General features: G+C 32.9%; 1 long non-coding RNA gene and 1 other non-coding gene across 2 annotated transcripts in view; both read left to right on the top strand.

The window, feature by feature from the left end:
- LOC128672947 (uncharacterized) overlaps positions 1–22,761 on the top strand; it is a 30,608-nt gene extending 7,847 nt beyond the window's left edge. Inside the window, exons 2-3 of the long non-coding RNA XR_008405015.2 lie at positions 5,484–5,512; positions 18,128–22,761. This is a non-coding gene — a long non-coding RNA (uncharacterized LOC128672947). The remainder of the gene's footprint in view (positions 1–5,483; positions 5,513–18,127) is intronic.
- On the top strand, positions 5,871–6,007 carry LOC128673329 (small nucleolar RNA SNORA16B/SNORA16A family). The gene has a single exon (XR_008405067.1). It is a non-coding gene; the product is annotated as a small nucleolar RNA SNORA16B/SNORA16A family (small nucleolar RNA).
- Positions 22,762–23,095: the final 334 nt, after the last annotated feature.

Here is a 23,095-nt window from a genome sequence, read left to right as displayed (position 1 = left end):
ATATTAACCATATTTGTAACTTATATTAAATATTATAACTTATTGTTCAGTTTATGTTAAGTCTGAATAGGTATCATATAGCAGATGTCAATAAAGAAAAGATGTTTTGAATGAAAATTAAATTTGGAACAAAATAATGTGCTGACGTAGCCAAAATGTAAAACTCATCGTATTTCAAAGTATATTTATTACTTGACTTGTTAGTGAACTTGCTCCATGTGAGTGGGGCTTAATAGCACAAATTATGCCTAGAAACAAGATACTTGCTCTATTTAATAAGGTGTCGGAGTCAGGAATGATGACATGCTATTTACCCCTATCAACATCTAGTTTGGTACAGTCGATTACAAAAATGTGTTAATTTTCAAAATTTATTTTCTTGTCCATACTATACTTATATTATAAATGCGATTATAAATCTGTCTGTCTGTTCCGCTTTCACAGCTAAATCGCTAAACCGATTTTGATAAAAACTTTCAAGAATCAATTCCCAAATAAATCTAATGGGGGTTGAAAGTTTGTATGTAAGCCACGGGCAAAAGACAGTTGTATATAATTTAACCGAAGAGCCCCGAAGTGCGGCGACCTTGGTTTAGCTGGCTAGACTGTGGTGCAGCCAGTCTTTGTTGGTTGGTTTGTTGGTGTAGCTTGTATGTGATTGGTTAGATCTAGGTGATGGTGATGAAATTATAATGGCTAAACCATTAAATTTCATCATCATTATAATAACACCTACGTGTATCACATGTATCTGCGGCCAGACCTAGGTGCAATGGGATAGTGAAATATAATTCGCTTTCAGGAGTAAAGACGTTATGTACCTATATGAAGAATATGTATGCATTGTTTTATTTCTATCATAGATAGGACAAAATTACACCCTCCAAATAGATAAACTACTTATACAAACAACATTTTCTAAAAAATATATTCTTTATTCATTCAAATAAAGTTAGCCTATATTTTTGGAAAGAAATAAACGATTCAATTTTTTGATTTATTTTATGATTTCTTTAAATAAATCACCTATATAATAATCAAAAAAGTAATTCACCTTCATTCCTTGTAAATAAATTTGCTTTATATTGGAAAATATTAATTGACATTTTTTACAATTTGAAGAAAGTTTCGTCTCGCCTGTACCTTAGCAGACATAAATAGACACCTATTATGTAATTTAGTGATTATGTAATTATATGAACGACTGGGAGAGCAATCTTTTGGGAAAATTAATATGTTCTAATGCGTAGCAGGAAACTTGTTTCAAACCAGACCTGTTCTTAGAGCGAATATTAATTATTAATAAACTCTCACCAAGTAGGTATATACATATTACAAATTAATCAAAATTTAAAAACAAACTTTAATAAATATTTAGATTATTTTATAACCTCACCACATTGACAATTCAAATATCTATGTAAAAAAAAACCGTTTGGCTTTTGCAATACAAAAGACAGACATAATTAGACAGCTCAGAACCGTTCCTCTTCTCCTCTCCGTAACCTTTTTCCCACTCACGTAGGGTCGGCATATTACTTATGTCAACTTCTTCCATTTAATTCTGTCACTTGTTATTTCACTCAACAGAGTGAAATGACACTTGTCATTTCACTAAACCGAGTGAAATGACAAGTAACAGAATATAATGGACTCTCATCCTATACTTTACGCTATTATGCGAGGTTCAAAATACACTCATAATAATTTTCATCGCTGCGTATAGTAATCCAAACCTTAGTTTAACTTGCCCTAATTTATTGTATTAACACAAATAGCCACAAGTCATACAGTCGAGACCAAAGATAACCATATGCCTTAATTCCCGTTTGACCAATAAACACACTCGTAGCAAAATATGTCGGCGTGAGTCACTTTGTCACAGCTAAGAATAGAATAAATGACACGAAGACACAAACTCAAGTACTAGGCTATCAACATGGAATAGAATCTTAGTACTAGGGGAGAGCAAAATTTTTTTTTAATCCGTCAGTGACAATCGAATTTCGAATTCTAACGATGAAATTTTTAAAAATATTTCACTCATAGACGTTATAGATAACTATTGTCTATATGTGAAATATTTTTATAAATCATGTTCTTTCTTTGTTTCATCACAATATCATAGATTTTTAAACGATATGATTTCCTTTGTTTTTCCCCTTGAGTCGTCGTTCTTATCTCAAATTCAAACTCGTTATTCTGTTTATAAAAAATGTCTCGAAAAAAACAACATTACATTGCTTTATTATTTTTTTTTAGAAAAAAAAAAGTTAAATTCATAATGTCGGGGGTATAATTTAAAAAATAGAACAAGTGCTCTTACTAAAAAAAGTTATAGGTTGTATAACATTATTTTTCTTATTTTTAATTGTTTCTATTCAAAGGTTACATCACACATTTTGACAGGTAATTAAACAAAGACATACCTTCATAATAACAATGTCTGACATTGTTATTTAATATTTATTGCCTTACGAATTGTCCTCAATTTTATCCCAAGGGCGTAATATGACAATTACAAATGATATTTGATGATTTTTTGACCTTTATTGATTGCAACTTGCAACATACTTGTTTTTTTATCAGAGGGTCTGTTTGCATCATGCCACGTGAATACCTTGAAGGAGTCACGAAATAATTGTTATGTACTTTATGAGCCGTTCAATCATAATAATAGTAAAAATATACTCATTACAGATATAATCATCTTCTTGGGCTCAAATGGTTTTAAGTTCGATTAAGTTTTATGATTACCACTGAGATTAAGTACTATGTTCTATTTTATGAGTATTACTATATATATGCAATTATACTATCTATATATCTGTCGGGTTACGCAAAGAGAAATATGATAAATATTTCATAAAAAAAATCTTGTTTCACTTTTAGACTTTGTGCAGTCCATGGTGAATAATTTCATATGCTATAGAGTATCTTTACTTGTATCTGTGTCTGTCAGTTGTGTCGTATCATCAACATGTGCAATAATGCGTGTAAATTAATAATTTGAAATTATAATAATGTGCATAATACATTATTTAAAAAAAAATCTATAAACTTGTTTTTTCCACCATCGCGTGATACGATCGTCTGAAGTCATTCATATTACAATTTCATAATTGACACATTAGAGTTACCTACCTAAAACATTTTTCGTATTATTATTAGTATTTGTGTTTTTCATACACATCATTTACAGCTGTCAAAACATATCGCTACAAGTAACTACGTAATTTATTACAATCCCGTACACAATACTTTGAATAAAAATTCATAGAGCATACCAACAAAAGATGACATTACTTTGTTAGCACAAGTAGCTTTGTACTGGTCTATTGTTTATTTATTACTCTGTTATATTTCTTTTTATTATTGGCTGCCAGTGTATAGAATATGATTTTTAAATTAAATTTAAACATGATTACGTCCTAAATTGTTGATGGCCAGAACATATTTTTAAAATTAGATCGATTATTTTTTTTTATTTAAAAAGGATAATGTTGTTCTAAAAATAACATGTACCTAGTTGTTTGAAATAATATCAACTTACCAACAACTATATTTAAAGCCCTTCTTACGTTCCGTTCTAAGAAGCATAGAAACCCGATATTTTAGCCGCTACAGTGTTGCTTCGTTCGTTCATTATGTTAAACATCAAATTAAGGGAATCAAAACTTTGCTAACAAGCATCAAGTTACAGATTTTGTAAAATAGATATCTCATAAAAACTGTGTCAATATTGGCTCCTTACTCCATACATTTTTGGGCTTGTATTCAAAAACAGCTGCAAGTAACATTATAAATATTTAAATAGAAAAATATACATTTTCGATCGAAAGAAACAATTATACCTACATCAAATTAAAACAAATTTTAAACTATTTTCTACCAAGTAAAGTGAAGGAAGTCACTAGTAAAATACCTATACCCTAATATTATTAGCACATGCGCAATGATTCCAACGCCACCACTCACCGCGTTTAACCCTTGAAAAGTCGATGCAAATTTCTTGCATAAATAAATAATATATGGGCTTCAACGACACAGATATTTGCAGACGATAAGCCCAGTTAGACATAGACAAATGGTTGAATGTGATTTGTTGACACCTCGTCGTGATAAATTTCTTGATAAATTACATCTCATCGTCTCATACTTACTAGTATACACTACAACGCTTATTCGTGAATTTCGATTTTTAAATGTGGAATTTTTATTTTTTAATAAATCGCATGGCACCTCATATTTTCATCGAAGTTTGATTAATTTTATGACTAAATTGATTAATATAACATTTATTTGAGAAATTATGTATTAAATGTTATCTGTATGTGACTCGAATGACGTGTGGTAGGAAAAAATTTCACGTTCCAAATCGATTACGCGACTGTATTTTAAGATGACTTGAAAATATTACTTTTACCGCCTTAAATGGTTATCCTTTCGAAATCTTATAAAGTTTGAGACTGGGACGGTTAAAAAAATAACAAGTTACATAAAACCGAGGCAGGTGGCTGCTAAATGTCGCAAAGTGATCGAGTCACGATATCTGTTAGCGTTATCAGTGAAAATGCTCCAAAACCAGTACTGTAATTGGCAAAGTAAACATTTTTTTAATTGTGAATTTTTTTTATCTGATATTTTTACCTGATGATGTTGTTGATGTGTATTTTTTTTGTATACTTTTTATCAGTTAGACTAGCCGCCTGTCCCGGTTTTACTCGGGTAAAACCATAATAAATTAGACACATAAACCTTCCGTCTTGAAACAAACTATCTATTAAAAATACTCGCTTCAAAATCCGTTGCGTAGTTTTACAGAACTAAGCATTTATAGAGACCGACAGCGGGAAGCCACTTTGTTTTAAACTATGTGTTTATATATGTCATATTCATTAGATAAATGATTATAATTTTTGGGAAATTATAAACCAAGCAACTTGGTAATTGAATATTTTCAAATTTATTGTTACTACAAAGAAAAGCATAAAAATGATCATAGCCAATTATATTTAAAATAATAAACTATTTATTCCTTTGCTTCTCGATCTTTTAAAATTATCTTTATTGGTCATGTTGACAGCTGTCATTTTGAACTCGTTGAATGTTTTTATCGCTTGAATTTCGATCAGTAAAATGTTTGGTACATATGATTGGAAAAATAAGCAACAAACAAGAATAATTTACAACAAACATCAAAATTTGTTTGATAACAAACCCTTCGCAACGCCAGCGCCTTTAGCGGCAAATTCACCCGCGTTTTAACCTCCTAAAAATAATAATTTAAAGTTATTAATTAACAATTTCCATAATGTAATATCGACTGATTTCCATATATAATAAAGTTATTTTTAAACTCTTATTATATTGGTGCATGCATGTATATGACTAAGTACTTGACTTAATTAAGTAACATGTTCCTATTAATAAATTAATTATTATTCATGAATAAGCAATAATTGTCCGTTTTATTGTTTCAGAATAAGAACGAGTAAAATCTGCGAATAAGGTATATTTTATTTTATTATTGTAGTAAAACAATTGTATTTTCTTTTATGTGGCACTTCTGTGCGCAATAAATTCCTACATTTCGTCATGGCGTTGCAAAATAAAAAAATATTTAATGAAATCATCCATTAAACAATATTTTAAAAGTAAAAAAATAATTTATATTATACTTACTGGCAATGTTACCGCGAACTACTTGCATTTTTTTTTAAATTACGTAATGCAATAAGATCAAAAAAATTAAACATCCCAAAATAGAACGTTAATTTCGTCAATTTTTGTTAGCTTGACTTGACTCAGCGGTTAAGCGCGCTCGGATTCAGTACACTTGTACTAATAAGTACAAGGTTCGAATAGAGTCCGGCCTTTATCGAAGCTGTATATTTCGTTCGTGAAATATGTCAGTCAAATCAAGGGCTATAAGAAGGAAATTCCCCTATCGGTCGCGGTTTAGACTCTTTATGTCTTTAACGTATTACCAAGGGGACCTACAATTTTGCTAAACCATTTCAAACAATGTATCTATTTGTATTATAGGTAGGATACTAGTTCGTATTTTTTTTAAATTATTGGTATGATACAATATTTATTTCGTTTTTTTTTTATTATAAATTTTCTATACTTTAAAAAAAATATTTAAATAAAAAAACTGTATGAAAAAAATTTAAACAAAGGATTTCAATAGTTATAAACTATTGAAATCCTTTGTTTAAATTTTATAATCACCTCATATCATTATAATAACATACCGTCACTGATACGATACGTGCTGATACGATATCGTGCCATCATATCACATTGATGATATCAGCAGCATTTCAGTATAACTTTAAATAATCAGCTCAGATATCATATCAGTAAAGCCAAGAAAGTTGGTTGCTATCAATTTGATTGATTGAGTTGAAGCAATATTTAAAGTATTACTTTTTATTAATATTAATTTAATGCAACGAGTAGTACATTAAATTAAATTAATATCAATAAAAGTATTTTATATTTGGATCGTATTAAGTATAATGATTTACAATTGAACTTCTAGCCGTATTACGGGTAGAAGTTCAATTGTAAAACATTATACTTAGAAAGTTGAAAAATTAGACGCCAATAATATAATAGCTGAAATAATTTATAGTCTCAAAGTAATATTTCTACTATTAAAGAACTTTCTATACAAAACAGCCGGTCTAAACACACCCTTACTAACCCTTCACCGCCATACGGCGTTTTAATACCCCGCGACTTTCACATCCTTCCTGTTTTAAATGTATTCATAACACGACAAAAAAAAACTAATGCGTATCATTTGACGGTTTCTAGACAAAAGACCTTTATCTATTGTGAGGTTAAAAGGATTTTTTTGGAGTCTTCGAAAGTGGATCGGAAGATGCAACGGCTAACTTGGGGTCGTATTATGCGCTCCAAGATAAATTACTTTCGTTTTTGTTCTACTCACCCATATTTCGAACAATGAGTTTTGAGAGCCAACTGGTTAATGAATTTATCAAATAGAATGTATCTACACGATTCCAAAAGACAGGATATAAATCCTGGAAGCATAAAATTAATGATAAAATTACGGTAATCGATTACTTAGATATAAAGCTGCGATTAAACGATAATATCGGTATTCCGAGTTGGAATAAACATTAAATTGATATTGACTTGCTCAACTCGGCTCGTTAGTTGCAACCAATGCTGCCCTTTCACAGAACGTCTTACAAACCACCACAAAGTGCACTATTGTGCCCCTTATCTCCGCAACAAAGCGCTACCGTGCATCAAATACACCGAAATACTGCTTTGAATAAAGCATCCCATTGTAAATATTATAAATATTATGCTAATGCGATAAAAGAAATTTTTGACTCCGGGTATCCTCGACCAGGTGTCGATATGAAAGGGTTGAGATTCAAATGTCTTGTGACCCTACTTTGTATGTGATCATTTATTAAGATTTACTCCATTGTTTAGGTTATTCCCATACACGCATGCATGCATGGATTGTAATTTATGTGAGAAGCATGTCTATGATATATTTTTAATATTCTAATGCATTCACGGTTGTAAGGATACGAATCGTTTGAGAAGTCGGTTCGTTGGTCGTAAATTTTTGGATTATAGTAATAAACTGCATTCTGTTGGAAATATTTTCAGTTGAACGTTACATCAGTTGAATGACATAGTTTATATTTAAAATGTTTATTTAAATTAATGTATTTTAATATTAACACATTTTTAGATGGGTGCAATGAACTCGTTAAATGTAATGTTTGTTTTTGTATGTGTGTGGGTGTGTGAGTGTTACTCATGCATTGTAATGTACAAAATTGCAGTGTCTTCCTTTGCTGAGATTCTCGAAAACCCGACATCAAATTATGTAATTATAACCAACATCTCGATGGAAAAAATGTGTGCAATTTTTTTCGTATCTTTTCGACGACTCATAAAAATGTCCATAGTGAGATATAAAATAATGCATGCGTCGAATTTTTGTGAGGTTTTTAATCGTCATGAATGTTAATTATATTTCTTGTATTCTGTAAATTACTTAGATCATTTTGTGTAGAGGATTTTCTTGGAAGAATCTGTTTAAGATTGACTATAAAATTAAATATTAATAAATTAAGTAATAACACGAGTGTGTTGACCAAGTTATTGTAGCACTAATATGTCGAATATGATAAAATGTAGTCAAAACTTCTAATTATTCGTTCTTTATCAAGGTAGGTATCCGTTTGTGTAAATAACACAATCACTTCAAATATCATATAACATGAATATTATTTATCATAAACAACCTGACAAGTAAAGCAAGATAAAGCAAGTAAATAAATTAAGTATAAAAATTGTCACTGTGATATCATTTTGGTGAAAAAAAAAGTTTCTTCATTAATAGTATGCAGATATATGACATAAATACAAAAACGAAATGTAATTTTGTAAAAATACTGAACACATTTTTTTTTATTAAATTGGACAATTTAAAAGCAGTCTTTAGGCCGTGTTTAAATAAATAAATAACAATCAATACAATTTGGTAGAACAACCGATGTAAGTTAACTAACAGACCTGCACTGCTTGGACTCTATCTCCGCAATATGTGATTATTGTGGGTGGAACATGATGATGTCCTTCTGCCGTGTCCGTCCAAGGTCAACCTTTTCCAGTTCAGTTCAGCGCAGCCTAGGAGATATGACTTACAAATCAGAATTTTGTTTTGTAATTAGGTCTTGTTTCACGTCGACCAAGGCAACTGACTTAAGGAATTATAATACGTATCGATATAAAAACATATTGTGCTATCGAATATTATACTTATTGCTTATTCTGCGCCTGAGTTTCCAGTTTTAAAGTCGAATGTACTTACGACACATGGCGCACACAGCTGTTCCGTACTATTCTCATGCAAATTATTTCATTGTACTATCCTTGCATAGTTATAACCGGGTATCGCATTAGCAGGGTTAAGTTTTTTTTTTTTCAACAAGTCAGTTACGTGTCAGCACGGTCGAAGTGACCACAGTGCTACCGTTTCAGTGTTAGCGAAGTGATAATGTGGATATGAAATAAATTTGAACATTGACCAGTTGAAGAATATACATTCTTAAATTATTAGTAGGTGATAATTATAATAACATCTTACATACAATGCCTATCAAATTCATTGTAAATTCGTCTCTATTGACAACATATTTATCAATTTACGCGATACGCGACAGACTACTGCTGTATACCTATTAGATTCAATCGAAAACGATTAAGTTTTATGTGACGAAGTACCAAACATCCTCATAAACTTTGGCGTTGATTAACATTAGCTGAATTAGGTGAGAACCCTTTGAAATATAGTGCTAACATACACTGCAGTGGACCGCGGTTTTACACGCCCATAAAATGTTTACGACAGTGATTACACAGCGGAACAGACTTCATCAGAAACGAATGTTTCATGGTAAGTATACTTTATTTTGATTAGTTATATATATATATATATATAGCAAAGTATATGCCCATTATTAAAAAAAAAAAACAAGAAAGTAACAGTTTGAGTTTGGTTTTAGAATAAGAAAATTCTATCAGTGCCAGCTATAAATATTACAGCATCCAGCTAAAAAAGTGATAAGCGGTAAATTTTTTGAAAGTTCATAATTTTAAATTTCGAACAATTCGTACTGGACTGACAGTTGGTTTACAAACATGGCGTCTCATTAGTGACATGGCGGCATTACATGTGTTCTCGCGTCAAATTCCAAGAATTTCTCAGTCCTTTAATTCTGTTGCTTCCTCAATAAATTTTTATAGTTTATAATTAAAGTCAGTGGAAGAGCACACTTCTCCTTATTTAAAATTCTTCGTCTCACTTCGTCGAACTCATCCCTCTCTGTCTTGTCTCGTTACTTTATCTTGTTACAAAATTTCTTTTTGTGCACTGTCTAAGGGCTAATGAAGCTTTGTAATATTAAATATAAAAAAAAAAACTAAATGATCAATTATTTGTTTTTTTGTTTGAAATGAAATGTATATTATGAAATATCTAGTTTAGTTATTTATCTACTATCTAAATAACATTTAATCCGACATATTGCGATTCATATTGTAGCTTCAATAATTTCAAGTTATAATGAACCCAATCTTAATTGGCTATCGGTATCGTATTTACTCCTTATTTTGAAATTAAATTTCCCGTGTAGGTTATTAATTGTAATGCGGGATCACAATCAATTAATCACATAAATACAATTGTGCCTGAATCAATTTTAATTGCATGCCTGATCCAACATCGATGCGGGTGTCCACTGTCAAGTTTGGCGAATTAAACTGAATAAAATTAATAAAAATAGTAGTCACGCTAACCCTCTCCCCCGATCAATCATGACGCAGGCGTGGCGAGCGGGCGAATGACGACGACGTATACCTACTAATCGCTCCCCCGCTGATAGATGCGACGCCATATTGGATTTCCTTTTTTTTAAATTCTTTTTTTTGTCGATGCGCAAACGCAACCTGGCCAGTATCTTTAAACGTTTCGCTGTCAATGCATATATTAATTACAAATTGTGCATTGCTAACCAATTAGTTGACAAAATAAGAATTGGAATTTTTATCAGAACCGTTTCGGATATCTCAGCAGTATCAGGTATTTCCATTTTTCATTCGGATATCGATGTCAATTTATCCAATACTAATTACGTTCGTTCGAATATCTTGTTTATTGCTTGACTGGCGATGCACTGTGTCATTGATACTTGCATGCCTGGAGGAAATGCCGAGCGCAAGATTTCGATCTTGCAAGATCATTAACTTTCAAACTGTCGGCTTTCCGAGGCCTTTTGATCTTTCCTTTTGGGGTTATTTTTCACGATATGCCACGATAAACTGGTATACAAATGGGCTACGTGCAGCTCTGACCATATCGCTCCAGACATCGCATTACATGGACTCACAGTTATAACGTGAGAGGCTCTTCAAAATAAGAAATTTTGGCCGGTTTGTGTACTGTTATTGCTAATGAACGTGATGTGACACTAAATCAGGTTTGTCTGGTTCTTTTTATTTTGTCAATTACAAAGTTTTGATTGTGTTGTATAATGAACAAGGGATTGCAGAGATCGTATATACAAATGTAAATTCAAAACAAATTTATTTTAAATCAATAACACATTGAGAAATTAAAATAAAAAAGCAACACTTAAACTGAAAAAAAAGTTAAAATATTAATTTAAATAGAGAACGATGGAATACCTGTATATATAAATCTATATATTATGTATATGAATATCTGTATATTATTTAGGTTACAGTGTAAGTATGTTTACAAATTAATGTTCAAAATATTTTTATAAAAATATGTTCTTATAACGGCAACGGTGATACAAAATATTAAGCTGTACAAAATAGTAACTTGGATTTTTGATAATTAATTAAAACAATATGCAGATTTCCACGTGTTTTGCGATTCTGACATGTTTGCTGTAAGGCCAATGACACGATTTTTGTATACACGTTTAATTTTGATTTCCTGTTTTCAAAATATTGTTATTAGTTAATGTTATTTCATTTATTTTGAAAACGTTTCTCAAAAACTTTAAGATTTTGGTTTGTGAGTAACGTGGTAGGACTTTTTTATAATTTCATAAGTCTAAGCCGGTGTTATTATGTTTTTCCTTAAATTTATCAATAAAATATAAGTATTATATATTATAGTATATCACTTTTCACTCAGATTTCTGAGCAACCAATTCGTGTTTACCAAATTACGAAAAAAAAAAACTGGATTCGAAACTGGGTCGATAAAAATCGCTTCGAATGTGTTACAGAAATCGAGTAACCATAAAAAATAGAGAATCACCAACCTGTCTACTCGGAACATTTGGTGAACCCAAATTTATCCTTTACTTTTTTGTCCCAACTTTTTGAGCCGAAAAAATGTAAATAATACGATCCTTTAAAACGTTGGGATACTGATGTGCCGAGGTTGGAGACACACTGAGCCATACATGACGAATTTGTCCATACTTTCATACTAAAGAGAATAATATTATACCTACACATAAGTTTTGTATTTTTGTTTTTTTTTTCGGTTTGTGATGAATAAACTCCTGGACCTGTTTTGGGGGATTTTGGCATAGCGACAAACGAACGAAACCTTCAAGAATAACGTAGACTACGTTTTATAATGGTTTTACCCGAACGAACCCGTGACGAGCCGCTAGTTTTCGAATATTCTATAACAAATCAGAATAATTAAAATAATATTTTAATAAAAGAATAAAGTTTAATTTAAAACATAAACTGTTAGAAATCGTAGCTCAAAAAAAATGCAAATAGCAAGACTACACTAAATTTAAAATATACTAAATTAAACTTAGCTCATAAAAATAGTTATACACTAAATGCTATTTGCAGTTTTTACGTCAACACTCGATTTCCGATCTCGGTGTATCGAAGCCTTATGTTCGTTTCGACTGACAAGACCATTCCTTTTGGGTTTAAGTGCAGGTATCTTTTACTTTTTTTTTTATCTTTTTCAACCCCAAAATAGGGTATAACCTATTTATTTTGCTTTCAAAATTGGTTATAGTATAGTTTAATATGATCACCATGAGAAGGGTTAACTTTTTTAGTTCAAAATTAACGTCATCAGAATATGGTCATTACAGAATGTATGATGGTACGTCTGTTTTAATTTTAACTGACTACGTAATAGATGGTTGTGCTTTTAATGTATTTTAATGTGCAAAGGCGCCGGTCAAACCATCCATATTATAATATTATAAAAATGCGAAAGTCTGTCTGTCTGTTCACTTTCACCGCTAAACCGCAGAACCGATTTTGATGAAATTCGGTATGCTTAGGCTACTTTTTTCAAAAATCAACCCACAAATATTGGGTGAAAATTTGTTTGAAAATTATGTTTGTCTCGAATAAACGCGACGCCGCGGGCAGACGCTATTTGTTTACATACTGTGTCTCGATTATGCGCGATCGATGGGTTAGTAGTGACAAAGAAAAAAACTAAATTAAAAATATATGGACCTTTGACTCCGAAATAAATAAATAATAAATATATTAGGAATCACACAGATTGAACTAGCCCCAAAGTAAGTTCGAGACTTGTGTTATTGGATACTAACTCAACGATACTATATTTTGTTGGATTGGATAATCCAAACATCCAAGAGCCGAGCCAATCAGAAAATATCACTGCGCCACCGAGGTCGTCAAAATGACTCTCATTACCTCATCTGCTAAAAAACACACAAAATAATAGAGCAGTTTCGGAGAAACTTAATTATATACAAAAATTTGATTTCGAAGATAGATAGTTAGAATGAATAGGCTACATTTTGCCGCGGGTGGAGTTGCAGGCAACACTAGTATTATATAATATGATAGTTTTATTATCATGAGAGTTTTTAAATCATCACTCTACATTTTTTTCTCTTATAATTCCTAGGAATCCAAGATATCTGTTAATTCGATTAGTTTTTGCGGAGGACAGACAATCACAGCTCTTTGATATGTTTTAAATTATATATCCTTTATGGCCCTTATAGTATTTAAGCAATTATCGACCATATACCTATGTTGTTAAGACATATATCTGCGGAGAGAAGGGATAAATGTTTCAGAGAAATACGTGTGAATGATCTACCTGCTATGAATGTGATGGCTTTATGTAACTAATAGCAGCATTTTAAAGTAGATATCCATATATTTATATCACATTTTGTAATCCATTAATAAATAAAACTAAACAGATGCTTGTTTTGAACATTTTTTTGGTCCACTTGTAAGTACCACATATGATTTTGCGGCGTGTGGTTCCCGCTAAAATAGTGGTCCTATTCTCCTCCTTATTCTCCCACCATATGAGGCGACTAAGGGTTTAAGAGCCTTGACAGCCAGATAGGCACAGCGTTCCCAAAGTTAACACAGGCAGGCTTAAAGTCAAAGCTGAATCTTAAATTTTTTTAGGTTCTTGCATGCTCCGGCCTTTACCCCGTAATTACGCGCAGTATTTTTCCCAGTTTCTTCTCAAATAACGCAGCGTAAATCCATTTTTTTTATTTTAAAATCCTTTTTTTTAGAAACTGGGAAAATATTGGGAATGACCGCCTATGGCCACACTTGAAAATGAAATCAATCCTCGCGTGTTCCTCGCGTAAAAACACGTGCGGACGAGAAACCTGTGTCTTGCGTCTATCTCGCATAAGTCCATACCACGACACCTGCTTCGCTACTAGACCGGTCTTACAAAGGGAAAAACTTCCGTTTTATTTTAAAAACGGTCCATACAGCCACCGTGGGATCTCCCAACTTTGTTTACGTGGAATACATTTTGTTTATAAGTTGCTAGTAATACTGGTTTCCCTGAGATAAATGTAGCTTGAACAATTGTAAATATTGTTACGAGACTATATAGATTTACGGTAGGCGTTAAGACAAAATTAATTTGTTCGGAAATTAGACCTCCAAATTTTTTTAATACCTACCTACTTTTTTTATCTACTTTTAAATTATATAATATTAGTTGTAGTCCACGGCTCCGCTCGCGGCAGAATGACCTATGTCCTCTCCATATCAATTACCCCAAACCAATGATCCGTTTTGACGTGAAATAACAACAAACACACACATAATATGTATTAGTATAAATGTCTAAAAACTACCAGCAGTCAGGAAAGATCGCTTTGTTGAATCGATTTTTTTACACATGTCTTATAGATCATACTATTACATACGAACCAAGTATTATAAAAGCTTGTAAAATATTAAATTTCTTGTCTCATATGAATGGCGATTATGGCGATTGGCAACTCTACCTTACGTATAAGTATAATATAGAGTTGGATTACACTAAAATTTCCTACAATACTAGATGTTGCCCGGGGCTTCGCTCCCGTGGGAATTTTGAGATTAAATATAGCCTATAGCAATCTTAGATAGTACCTTTCTAATAGTGAAAGAATTTTTGAAATCGATAGTTTCGGAGATTACCCGCCTCAAACATACAAAGTCACAAACGCTTACCTCTTTATAATAATAGTATAAATGTAGTATATTAATTGTTAGATGTCAATTCATATCTACCTGTTTTGTTACAAGTCGTGTACAAAGGTACAAAAAATTAAGGAAACAAAAATACATTTTAGACTCCACACAGAAATATTAACTTAAAAAGATTCACAATTATTTGACGATATTAAAATATCATTCTCGAAGCCCAATGTAATATTTCGAATAACAACTCGGTATCGATTTTCACATATCGATATTTTATTTACGCTAATAATATTCGAGAACAGGTTCTTGATGTTGATACATCTACGCACAAAAGAAAAAAAAAATGGTTAAGCGCGAGTCATTTTTAATGCCTCTTGAAATTCCGAGGTAGTTCCTCTCAGCGCGCCGATTTAAATAGCTCTGCTCAATAGTAGCACACATACCACTAAGAAGCATTTTTTATACAAAAATTTAAATACGTATATATACTTTAACTTTTTAACTCCAATCCAACTCCAATATATATAATAGTTAGGTGCTGTTGAAATCGGCGCTATCCAAATAGATACACTGAGAGGACTCGAAGATGATAACTATGAACGTAAACAACTGTTTTTTTTTAATCTTCGTCTTTTCGAGTACGTTGTAGCTAACAGTGGGGTCAGGTTTATTTTTATGTGGCCAAAATATTGCGACATGTAATGATATATGAATTATTTAAAAACAGTAATTAAAATAAATTATAGTACTTAATTTAATTTGACGACCTCGGTGGCGCAGTGGTAAAGTTCTTGCCACTGAACCGAGAGGTCCCGGGTTCGATCCCCGGTCGGGTCATGATGGAAAATGATCCTTTTCTGATTGGCCCGGGTCTTGGATGTTTATCTATATATGTATTTGTTATAAAATATAGTATCGTTGAGTTAGTATCCCATAACACAAGTCTCGAACTTACTTTGGGGCTAGCTCAATCTGTGTGATTTGTCCTAATATATTTATTTATTTTAATTAACTAACTATTCTATTGAATTGGGTGAAACTGTAAGGATAATGTTAGTAATTGAATATATAAATAAATAGACTTATCATAGCAGTTATGGCTAATAGTGGAAGTATATTTTAATGTAGGTACTCGAAAGTTGTACTACAACAATCAATCCAAATTTATTACAAATGGCTGCCGTTGCAATCACTTTAACATGAAGTAGATTGTACCTGAAATTATTGTCCTGCGGGATGAGCAAAGCAGATATTATTAAATCGGATGAATGTGGGAAAACTGTTGAGTCGGATGAGACGTTGATGTAATGTCGTGCGTCATCAACAACAGAGGTTCCTGGGAAATCCAGGGACCATGAGCGAAGCCTGCCGTACACCATCGGCGGTGCTCCGCTTCCAGAAGGAGCTGGGCTGGCTGGAATTATCAGCGGCTTAGACTCCGCATGCAGAAAGGGCCTTGACAAGAGGCCCAACTGCGGAAAATTGTCCTCGAGGGAAATAAGATGAAAAACGTGACAAATAACAAACAACTTCTTTACATTTTCATAAAAACAATTTATGACTTTAACTATTGCACCATTCCAAGTATTTAATGTTATCAAATCGCTTACTAATATTGTCGGTAACGGCATTACAGATAGGCAACGATATTCGTGACTATTTTGAAAGTGCTTCGCCTATTAGTTTATCTTTAGACCCCACTGTCCATTAACTACGTATTTCGAGATAAAATTCTTCGGAAATTTCCAAACGGGTCGAAACGGTTAATTAAATTGTAATTTAGGTACGATAACTATCTGGTCATAAAATTTTATACGATGACCCAAAATTAAAGGTTTAAAAAGTGGACTTTATAATAGAGCAGCAAAGTCAAAAAATCTGATATCAATGCTAAACTTTGCTTTCGTAGTATACGACTATGCCAGAGTGCCAGAAATAAATATGCCACAAAAAATAATGTGCTACTCTATTCAATGACCGCAAAAATAACTTTTTGATAATAAAAAATATCATAATTTATATTTGTCTGTCACAAAGTCATAAAATGTCTATGTCAAAAATCTTATTTTCTTATTCAAATAGTAAAAATAACATAAAAATAGACCGGTTTAACAAAACTGATGATTCAACCACGCCTTCTGACTAACGAAGGCACAAAATCATTTTTCCCTGACGAATTTAATATCAGGTTTTTTATCGAGTTCGTTCCGATTCGAGACACTTTATCGAGACAACGATCCCTCGACGTGGCTCATTTATTTACATCGGGCAATTTGTACACAAAAATGATAAAGGATATACTCAACAAAGAGCCAGGTCATGCAGGTCGTGGCGGCCATTGCTTCAACTGCAAAAAATATCGCAAATTCATCCTCGACGCAAAAACAGCCAGTATCATAATATAATACATACACTGACTGACTCATGTAAAGAACTTTTAAAAGAAAAAAAATGATTCGTTCTTTCAATCGGCCATTCCATTCCAAATACAAATCGTCATTTTTCACTTTCCGTGCGAACACCGCGCAGTGTGACTGGCTAGTGACACATCGCATCGAGCATGCATTAGCATCAAATAAAAACTAAATAATAAACCTTAATTCGCGGGTCCCAGCAAATTGTTTACTGTAACTTGTTAAACCATTTATACTCGTTCTTCAGTTAACCTTGAACGAGAGGTTTGACATTCACGCGAGAACCTGAACATCTGTACAGTGTACGGTCACCGCTCCACATTGCGTGTCAAACATTGTTACATCGTTAGCTACATGTAAATAACTATGCCATTGTAAAATTAGTGCCACAAAAACTAGTTACAAAAACATTGTGGTTCAGAAACAATATTTCGGCTAGGATAAAACGCGCGCGGTTGACCGAGGCAAGGTCGTGCGGGTTTTGAACTGCAAACAAAAAATCATTCCACATTGAAATGTTGCATTATGACTGCGCTGATTGATGGGTTTTCTTTCCGAGCGATTGATTTTCTTTTTTTTCTGTGCGCCATTCACTGGCTGCTATTGCGGCCGGGATGCGTTCTTAAATTATATTATTTTTCGGTTGCATTCAATTCTTGATGACGATACTTATTTTATAAACTCTTTTGTTTCAGGTTGCCGACCCCGATGCGCTGTGTGCTTTGCGGTGAGGTTATTCAACGTTTTTATATTGTAATTGTAGTGGTTATTGATATTTTAGTTTTTAGTGTCCCCGATATCCGTTATGCATATCGGCTTTATACGGGCCCTAGAAGAGCGTGGTCTCATTGTCTTTCTGACCGTCAGGAGTGAGTCACTCCATTGTTGGATTACACAATAGATGTCTTTGTGCATTGTGCCCCGGGAACCCTGGTGTTACGTATTTTGTAATAATTAGTCGACGTCTATTGGACTCGCTAATGACACGTATTGCCGTCTGCACGAAACCTCTATACGTGTAAAATACTATACGTGCATAATTAGAGGTTAACTCCAAAACAAAGGCTAGCGTCATCTTTGAGTCAATGCACCGTGCTCTGTGGTTATGAATACTAAACAAAATATTTTTGTTACAAAAAGGTGTACCTTTGATCGCTACCAAAAGATTTTTTTATGATATGAAGCAATATCTCAAACGGCACGCGTTGTAGAGGAACATTGCGCGAATTCAACTACAAAGGGCAAAAAAAAATCTAAAAGGGTCTGGCCAGAATATAATAGATATGCGAGAACTCAATCGCGTACGCTCAACAATAAAACGGAATGATCTCTTCGAAATTCAAAAATTCGAGGCGAATTTGGACTCTGTATCATTGATGGTAACAACTATTTTTTTTACAATTTCGAATTTCGAAACCCCTTCAAATTTCGAACGCAACTTGTAGGCGGGAAAGGTGGTCGTTCGTTTAAATATGTCAAAACAAATTAGCAGTGTGTGTTAGCGTGTGTGCGAATGTACACACACGGACAAATATTCTAACTTATTCTAACAGTATAGGTGCGAGAAGGATAGCGTTAATCAACGAATATTGAATCTAATTTATTGGCGTAGTTTTCCCCTTTAGGCGTTTAGATCGATGTGTGGGCAACGAATATGGAGTTTTGAAATTGTTTGTGATATTTTTCGTTTTGTTTATGATATGTCTAATAGCAGTTGCCGTAGAAAACTTTTTAAATAATTATAAAAGCATTTAGATTTTTATATTTACTATAAAATAGATATATATCTAAGGTTTTCTTTGTAAAATGAGCCGCATTTTTTTATTCATTATTCTTATAACACGAGTAGTTAAATAAATTGGCTCAAATCTTATTTGTTTTTTATTGTTCATATAATGGAACTTGCACCACAAATCAACAACACACGCGACCCCACGAAACTAAATTAAGTGCAACTTCGAAAAAGCGAATAAACTGAGCAATCATCATGGGTAGAAACAATTATGGTGTTGGTATCGGATGTGGTTCACGCCCGGGCAAAAACGTTCAACCCAGTTCATGCCCAGGTGTAAACCCATCTCTGGTTGGTATCGGTACAAAACCTACCAAAAACATTATTTCTTTTAAATTATATTTCATAATGAAAAAAATTGCAAGAAATAAACCTCTTGAGTGTATTCATTATATGTGTATCAGAAGTGCTGCGTGTTTCAAAAATATACATAACATTTTAATTCTGTGCTATAAATAACCTTATCTTTTTGTGGACAGACAACAGATCCAATTAAAAAATATTTCTCTGCCTACTTTATCTCTAGATCTGTAGTCGCGTTACTTGTATTTTTTTAATAGTCTGTGGTATTAATTTTATTTAAATAAAAAATATATACGAAAGCAAACCAAAGGCTATATCATTACAATGTAATTATTTCTTTACAAAATGTACTAAGTAAACCTAAAAGCAGAAGTAGTTAACAAGATAATTACGTTAAAAGTGGCCAGCGAGACCGCAAAAGTGAATAAATAAAAATAAAACGAATTTCGTTTGCTTATAAGTAATTCAAATATCGAATGATGAGTCGAGTGGGTGGCGACGTTCGATGATGGGGTAAAAATTACCCTCAGGGGTAATTCGTGGGGTACGCGCCCTATATGAACGGTATGCGTGTGTGTATTATGTGTTGGTGTGTTGGAGGGACTGATAATAGTATATTTCCTGTCTGGTAGATCCCTCTCGCAATGCGATGCTCTTGAAATGAGAAATGTTCTGGTAGATAGTGATTGTATAGTAGGGGAGCTAAACATTTATACGAAAATGAATAAAAAGCAAATGCGAATAATTTCACAAATTAATTTAGTAAAAATAACATATTTAATGTGAATGAGACTACGTTAAAGTTGGCGGATAACAGCTGAAACGTGAGTCGACCAAAAAAAAATCCAAAAATATAATTTATATACTTTACACTTTTATTAGCGTCCATAAATGTAACAAATAACGTACGAAATGGCCATTAAAATGCTGCCATTAAACGCCTCCCTGAAACGACTGTTTGCATTTTAGCGGCCCGACAAATAGCAAGTGCATTCTCGAACGAAACAGCGCCATAATTCAAAATAAAATGGCGAGGCGAAACAAAGCAGTCGGAGAGTCTAAACTGCAACTTAACACATAATTACAGAAAACGCTTAGCTTGCCCCTACGAGGGTTCCCGACGTATTATTTCATTTTCAATGTTCGTGTTGCAATATTGTATTTCATGTGTAAGAATACGATTAATGAAACTCGCTTCGCACTGGCCGCAAATTATTCTCTTTTATTTTTATTTAAACGCAAAATATCTTTGTCTATGTAAGGAGAGCCGGGCATTTAGCCCCTACAATGTTTTTAATTGCGCCTATAAAATTTGAATATGGAACGCGCGGGAAATGTCGTCGCCATAAACGTACGCATTCATGCAATGGCTTTTGGCAGAGGCGACTTTTTCCTTGGCAAATGGCTTGTATTGTATCCGCTGCATTAAAATACTCCACCTAATCTTTAAGGCACTCGTGATGTGTGGTATGTGAGAAAGTATTTACGTAGTCGAATCGCATGAGCAGTATTCTCGCTTCGTCGCATTGTGAGTAGGTTGCTTTTAAGGCTATTTGTTTGGCAGTACTGACTGTGCGTTCCAAGTTTGAATTCTGAAAAAGGAGTGGCTCTACGCTTTCAAAGATAGAAGATTGTTTACACACAGAATTTGAAGTAATGAGACAAATAGAAGTGCTATCTGATATCTTCGAAAAATAATTTGAATGCTAGTTAATTTAATTAGTTCTAAGGAATTTATGTGGATTATGGCAGGCACATACGACACTTCTATTAATACACTTAAATATTTTTTCCACAAACGCCCTTAGACATTGGAATTCCAAGAACGCCCTGGAAAGAGATAGCACTACAGCCTTGTACAGGCCAGACTCCGATGTATAGAGCAGGCCATTGCACCACTTCTCGTCTTCTTATTTCCTATTATATTTTAGCATCCAGCATCTTTGGCGTCCACGTCGGTGGCAGTCATCCCTTTCCCCTATTTCCTTCAGATATACGCCACTTCTGTTGTCTAAATATTCAAATCTCGGTGTTCACGCGTCAGTCGTATTTATTGGGCATTCGCGTCGCGTCAGTGACTACGAGGAAACTGGTGGCTAGCACGCAACGTTCACTTATCAAGTTTCTAAGGAATCCGTTTTCGCTACTTGAGTTATATGTTATGTATCGTGTGTAACCGCACTTATTGTGTGTTGCGTGGCTGTTCGATTGAGACGTTCATACATATTTAGCTGGAATTAGGCTAGGGAAATTGGTTTAATCGCGTTACGGGTAACTTTCATTCGCACGTGTCACACGTATACTGCGTGATGTTGTTCACCTGGATTTGTGTGTTTGGACTCGAATTGTTTAATTAAGTTTTGAGTAAATTTATAAATGTTTTAATACTTGTCTAATTGATTTAAGAATGTGAATAAGTCTGAAATTCTTATTAGAATTAGGAAATAATTTATTGGTTATTCTAAATTCATAATTTGAACGAATAGGTCCATGTTTCTGACTGATGATCTTTATATCTTTATATAACGTTAAAATCAAATTAAAAATAAATCATTTTTTTCTTTTTTGACATAAGTTTTGAATTTAAACATTTAAGAACACTCGTGGTCAGCTTCTGACAGACCACGGTCTGTTCAATAACAACCTTGAATTTTTGTGCAGACTAGGTATTTTCCTATTAACTCAAAATTTCAAAGAAAACAATAAGCAACGTAAATGCTGCCGCAAATCCGGCTAGGGTTATTTATCTACATCCCTTTCCCATCTACATCTGTAACAGGGGCCGGGTAAGCCTCAGATTTGCGAACTAATTTCAACAGCAAATCCTTAAAATGAGAGGGATTTGTTTGACTCGTCTCTCGCCCGCCATCTTCATGTAACGATATCGCCAGGCAGATCTTATTTTGCACATAAATAACTAAAGAGAAATAGTAGTAAACATTTTAACAATTGTACAATTGCGTCCGAAATTCACGTGTGCGAAAAATACGAATATTAGTAATACCTATTTCTAAATATTGACTTTTGTATAATATTTTTTGATAAAGTTTAAATTTGTGTTATATATTTTCATTGTTATGGTAATAATTTCTCATACAATTTTTTTCTTATTGGAAACTTAGTCAAGAAGAAGGTTTGGTAAATCTTACTAACTGCTGGAATTCCGTCGAATATCATTTTAAATCGAGGTCGTTCTGTGTCACTCATTCTACACGTATTGAAAATAAAAATAAATAATTAACGACAAAGAGAAGTAAAATAATAAAAATTTCAAAAAAAGCATAAAATTATTTTTGATTAGGACTGTGAAAATACCACTGTGTTTGTTATAACGTTTTTTAAATATAATTTGAAATATTTCCTATAAGTATGTCACACTCGTAATACAATTATATGTCAACAGATGAAACGATTCGAATGTAGGTATTTTTTGACGAAAGCCTTCCATTATTTTTAGTTCTTAGAGAATCGATTATTCTTTTTTTAAATTTAAATATGTCGGCATTTCCTTTTAATTTCATTTCTTCATTCATGGTACATAAATTCATGTTGTAATGTTGGCACTGCA

This window comes from Plodia interpunctella, chromosome 10 (assembly GCF_027563975.2).
Source record: "Plodia interpunctella isolate USDA-ARS_2022_Savannah chromosome 10, ilPloInte3.2, whole genome shotgun sequence".
Classification (NCBI taxonomy): domain Eukaryota; kingdom Metazoa; phylum Arthropoda; class Insecta; order Lepidoptera; family Pyralidae; genus Plodia; species Plodia interpunctella.
The sequence above is the reverse complement of the archived record's forward strand: the minus strand, read 5'-3'. Positions and strand labels throughout refer to the sequence as shown.